The 6,544-nt window shown below is 36.2% G+C and overlaps 1 long non-coding RNA gene across 1 annotated transcript; it reads right to left on the reverse strand.

Moving 5' to 3' along the window:
* Nucleotides 1-882: 882 nt before the first annotated feature.
* On the reverse strand, nucleotides 883-6,218 carry LOC126819154 (uncharacterized). The gene is made up of 3 exons (XR_007679528.2): nucleotides 5,995-6,218; nucleotides 2,069-2,332; nucleotides 883-1,019 (listed from the first exon to the last, which is right to left on the reverse strand). It is a non-coding gene; the product is annotated as an uncharacterized LOC126819154 (long non-coding RNA).
* Between the last annotated feature and the right edge of the window lie 326 nt (nucleotides 6,219-6,544).

Genomic DNA, 6,544 nt, shown 5'->3' on the forward strand with positions numbered 1-6,544 from the left:
GTTCTTTTACGTGCACGCCGAAGTTTTTGGCCCCATCAGAACGACTAGACACTGCTCTTGCTCGACCTTCCGTACTGAAAATCCGAGAGAAAAATACTGAGGAACTTATCTGCCAACACTGCGTCGGGGCCGAGAGGGGGGGGGCGAACCCGAGGCCGAGACCTTCTGATAAACAAGCCAGCATCTTACTCATTGGTGGGCCACATCAGCTCCCATTGGATTGATATTTTTCTGGAAATGAAGTTCCTTACCTTGGACCACTTCTTCTGTTCTTCTTTAACACCGGAACTTGACACGGGTCAGTAAAGACTGGATAACGGTGACTATACCCTGGTGGAATACTGTAAATTGAAATAAATATAGATCTGAAATACCCACGTGCAACAATTTATTTTATAACAATACCTGATCTCTAACAATGCGGTAAATCTGTGCACCGGCTTTACCTATAGGTTTGGCATGGCTAAAGCCTGGGAAATGAAATAAAATGAAATGGGGTTTAGCGTCCTACTGCTCCGAACTGGGCTAATGAAGACGGACATAGACCATACAGTGTGCTATGAGGAAACTTTTGCCCGGACAGCGGCACTACGGACTACTCTTATATCGAATTCCAACTGTCAAGGGATCTTTTACGTCACGTGCACAGCAATGTGTACACGGGCCCTCTGTTTTTCGTCCCATCCGAACGACTAGACAGCTGTCCTTGGCAAGCCCTCCGTCCTGCATCACTGACAAGGAGTGAACATCTGAGAGCTGATTCTGATGTCTAGATTTGAGTTGGCAAGAATATAGTGAAAGACAGTTTATTATTACATTAATCAAGTTTACCGAAAAAAAAGTTGTTATTTTGTAAAACTAATCGCACCTGAGTGGTAAATTTGTTAACAAGTGACTAATTATTTTAGCATCATGTGACTTGTGCTTCTCTGACGTCATCGTGTCTGTATCTTCTAAAATAGACTGGGCAAGATGAGCAAAGTCAAATCTTTTATTTGGTGTCTGTGAATTTTTGTTGCCTAAAAAAAGAAAATAACATCAGTTCTTTCAACAAACTGAGTGAAATCCATCTACGACTTCAAGACAGAGAGAGACATGGAGTTTAACGTCCACTCGACACAAACTAGGTCATTTCGGGACTAACATATGGCTCAATTTTATTTCAATAATTCGCTTGCGCGTTGGGGTCTTTAGCAGTGGGAGGAAACCGGAGAACCCAGATAAAACCCACGAGGTTGAACAAGCGACTCTACTCCTTGTCACATACAACCGGGGAATCGAAACCACGCCAGTTGACTCAATGACAGGACAGACCTTATGACACAACGCACACGCGCTAACCATTCGCCCTTACAACCGGAGAATCGAAACCACGCCAGTTGACTCAATGACAGGCCTTATGATACAGCTCACACGCGCTAACCATTCGGCCACCCAACCCGACAACTACGACTTGAAACAACGTAACATGACAGTGTGTCTCTTTGATCTGGGAACTTCCCTAAAACTTCGGACAGTTAACTAAATGTATTAAACAATGGGGCAAATATTGTTCACACTTCACAACTCAACACATCAAACAAATCTAATTAAATCAACAACTGTCAAATCTTGATCACAGTCAGATATATCTCAGAAATGTCGACTGCTTAAACAAACATTATGTAAGATTTAGATAAAGAACTAGCCATTCTTGCTATAATAGTTCGAAAAAAGATAATGTAAAATGAAAAATTCGAAAATTTCATTCAAATTACTCTATTGCGAGTGAAGATATTAGCCTTTGAAGGTTTGACAATAATTTCAACCACCGTATTGGTTGTTCGAAGTTAAGTTTCGCTCCTCCATTTTCAGGTTAAATCAAAATATGGCTTAACTGTTCTTATCTATTTAATATCGGAGAAATCCGATGCCATCGAGATTTGATTATGGCCTGGATAAGTTCATTAATATCTAATTAATAATTTATAAAACATTTCAGGTCTAAAGATACACCTGCAATAGGCAGATTGAGCTCTTGTATAATGTGTGTTTAACATAAATTCAACACATTTCTCGTTTTACTTACTGCGTGGTCTTTGCATTCGTGATTGTAATACTCCACTCGTCATGGACAGATCTATCACAGCGCCCTCTGGTGCTCGATTCCAACAGGAAGTATTGGAAGAAGACATCTTGTATGATGACGTCAGACGTTGCTCATAAATAGGATAATTGTAAGACGGGGGAACGAGAAATGGCTGCCAGTGTGAAAGATGGGAGGGAGCGACTGTTTCCAGTGGTAGAGGATAGTGTGGTATAGGGATGGCTATCACCCCGGTCATATTTTTATCTGAAAAAAAACGGACATTGTAAGTTTTATTCTCCATTCCAACGGTAAGATTCATTTAAATTAACGAAACCAGCAACGAAAGGTACCACACAGCATCTGACTACAAAGGTTGTCATTCCGGAAATAAAAGGGAATCATTATTCTAAAATAGGGTTTAACGTCAACTCAACACCGATTCGGTCATTTCAGGACTAAAATAAGTATTATTCTTGTTTTCAAGTATTTGCTTGCCTTGCATCTAGGGGTCTTTAGTATTTGGGAGAAACCGGGGGACCTAGAGGCGAAAACCCACGAAAGTTAGGCAGGCGACCCTGCTCCTTGTCCCGTACTTGGGATCGAAACCACGCCACAGGTCGCTGCAGGACGGAGGGCCTGACAAGGACAACTGTCTAGTCCTTCGGATGAGACGAAAAACCGCGGTCCCGTGTATACATTGGAATGCACGTAAAAGATCCCTTGGCAGTTGGAATTCGATATAAGAGTAGGCGATAGTGCCGCTGTCCGGGCAAAATTTCCCTCATAGCATACTGTATGACGTATGCCCGTCTTCATTAGCCCAGCATAGGAGCAGAACAGTAGGACGTTAAACCCCATTTCATTTCATTTCGTTTGCCACAGGACGCAATGACAGACCTCGTGATCTAAAGCTAGACCCCCCCCCCCTCAGTCCACAGGTTCTTAACGATTGTGAAAAGACATATTAAAACAGAAACCAGTTTAGGTCACTCCGCCCGTCTGCTTCTTAATTAATTGCATACACGCGTATCGATTATATACTTCATTATATCAGATTAAAATTTTATCGCTTTGAAAAACTGTATACTTCCGTCTTTATCACATCATATTAACATTAATCATTTGAAAAACTATGGATTACATAAATGAAGTCAGTTTACGAAACAATTAAGGGAAGGGGGGGAGAGAGCGGGAGAGAGAGAGAGAGAGAGAGAGAGGGGGGGAGGGGGGTTAACGTCTACTATACACAAACTAGGTCAATTCGAGACTAACATATGGTTCTATATTATTTCAATAATTCGCTTGAGCGTAGGGGTCTTTAGCAGTAGGAGGAAACCTGAGGACCCGGAGAAAACCCGCGAGGTTGGACAGGCGATCCTACTCCTGGTCATGTACAACCGAGGAATCGAAACTACGCCAGTTGACTCAATGACAGACCTTATGATGCAACGTACACGCGCTAACCATTCAGCCATCCAACCCGCCCCGAACCAATTAGGGGGCTAGACCTATAAATCAATAGTATCCATTATATGCAAATTTAAAAACATGAATTAAACTTAAATATTGGTCCATGATGTTGTTATCGTAACGTGAAAATATAGGATCATACTATCCAATATTAAAGACACAATGAACATATTTATATTTACTACACGGGTCGTGTATTCTATGGTTTCGGGCGCCATTTGTAATAAACACAGAAAACATATCCAATAAGACAATGCGGAAGTAATTAGTAATGGCTGATTCACAAACGACAAAATATCAATAAAAACGTGAAGAATGGAATACTTGATTAGAAATTACAACATTTACTTTTTTTTTAAAAAAAACAGAATATATATTCAAGTTATATTAAATGGGCTTTTAGACCCATTTTCGCATACTTTAAGATTTAAGATTCCGGAGAGTAAAGCCATACGCCCTTTAAAGATATTTGGTGGGGGGGGGCGAACACAAATAACATGAAATGAAATATAATGGGATTTCATTCATTTATTTATCTGTTTATTATTAAAATTTGGTTATTATCAACAGGTTATACTCAACATTTTGGTTATAACCAACAGAATTAAATTTTCAACTTATATTAGTTTCATATATATTTCTGTTCTCTAACTGCGAATTATTGAAATAAAATTGAACCATATGTTAGTCCCGAAATGACCTAGTTTGTCACGAGTAGACGTTAAACCCTCCCCTCTCTCTCTCTCTCTCTCTCATATATTTAACATAGAATCAACATTTATTTAACTCAATTAAATCGTGAATTTATATTAGGGTCGGCTATATAAAATATAGAATCAACATATAGTATTTTGTGTTAATTTCAGTTGAATTCATCATAGACTCAACAATTAATATATCCATTTAAGTTTGATGAAATAACCAACTGACTTAATCAATTTGTTTATTAGTGATATTAAACGTAGACTCAACAATACATCCATTTCAGTTTGGTTATAACCAATAGAATTAAATATGCAGTTTATGATAACACAAGGTACAATTTTATGGATACACAATTACTGAGTTCATGATAGTTTTAATAATATTTAAAATAGAATCAACACACTATTTAACATATTTAATGAACTTTGGTAACAACCAACTGAATTAAATTATAAATTCATGTTAGATAAGTAAAATGCCTTTAATCGGATGGTTAGTTATTTTGTAAACGGTTTCTAATTTTATTGTAACCAAAGACAATCCGTTAAGAGAATAGAATAATGGTGATATTATTATAAAACTGTTATTATAACATTTTTATATGACGCGACCTTCATCGAATTGCTATAAATGTACGTGTATAATATACATGGAATTAATAAAGATATCTATATGGTAACATTATTAAAAATTTAATCAAGATATTCAGCTAACGGTGATATTATTTTCTTAAAGTACTTAAAGTATATGTTATAACATATTATATTGCCCTGTCGGAATTGAATTGCTGTCATGTGATAGCTAATGGTGATATTATTTTCTTAAAAGTATATTATATTGTCTTGCGGAATTGAATTGCTGTCACGTGCTTGCTTTAGGTAAAAGTATATTAAAACCAATTTTATTAAAACATAGACCTAATCAATACCTATACTAAGGATGTGACAGGCTGACCAAAATATGATTTGAAATGAAATGGGGTTTAACGGTCCACTGTTCTGCACACTGGGTTAATGAAGACGGTTGAATGATACAAATAAGGTAAATAAAATACAATATGCATGAAGTAAATTAACGTTATAATTATAATAATAATAATAACTTTATTTTCCGAGGGAACATATTTAGTACATGAGTTCTAATTTTCAACATGTCCCTCCGACTGTATAAAACTAGCAACTACACAGTAATAATATTTACAAAGTGCATATATATCATATTATATAAGCTTATAATAAAGAAATATCAAACAAACAAACAATAAAGAAAGAAAAAAAAGGGCAAATAAACATACATTCAGAGGACAACAGTAATTAACAAGGGTTCAAAGAATTAACGTGTTTTACTAACTCCTTTCTGAAGATAAAACTTGAAGACGCTTGTTTTACAACGTTAATCTAAGATCCGCAAATGTGAATTTTTAAATGCTTTTAATAATAGCTGCAGAATGGCTTTTGCGAGAAAGCAGAATATACTTTAAGATTCCATTAAAGTTATTACGCTAAAGGACCGTAAGATATATAAGTTTTGAATTTCGGGGTTATAATTTATTTATTTTTAAAATAGTCCTGCTAGAATATACGTTTCACTTTATCAAAGCAAAACGTATCTATGTTTCCCCCTTTATAAAATATAATAGAATATTTACAACAGGGAAGAACATTATTTCTTTTATTATTATTTGAAAGAAAATATATAGAACATATAAATAATTAAAAAAATATTTAATTCAAAAATACAATTTCACTTACCTTGGCTTTAACAAAACATAAAATTAATCCGTTAATATTACTTCGCGTAGTACACCAGCTAATTACAGATGTAACTTTACACAAACGAAGTCATCAGCAGAAGTCAGGAAAAGATAGGGACTAGTAGCCGCGCCTTGGTTGACTCCAATTTCTCCTACTACCAACGTCAAGAGGCAGGACGAATAAGCTGACGATCAGTGGACGACAAGTTTTATATAGAAGAAACCTACACGACTTACAACCGATTAAAACAATTGAAGGAGAATTCCATTCTGTAACCTGATATGTCGTTGTTGTACGTTAAATTGTTCTGATGTATGAGTGGGGTCACCTAATGAATTAAGTAAACATTATCAGCCTTATCACACGCACGGTAGAAAACCCGTAATTGATCCCAGTGAAACGGGCACCTGTTAATGGCACCAAACTGTGTTATGTTTTGGCGTCGTTGTCAAATTATATCAATTTTTTTATTAATACATATTTAGGTTAAATCAAAAGTTCTGATAACACTGACGAAAAATAATGTCATATTATAAAAACAGAGTAC

Source organism: Patella vulgata, chromosome 4 (genome assembly GCF_932274485.2).
Source record: "Patella vulgata chromosome 4, xgPatVulg1.2, whole genome shotgun sequence".
NCBI classification, from domain to species: domain Eukaryota; kingdom Metazoa; phylum Mollusca; class Gastropoda; family Patellidae; genus Patella; species Patella vulgata.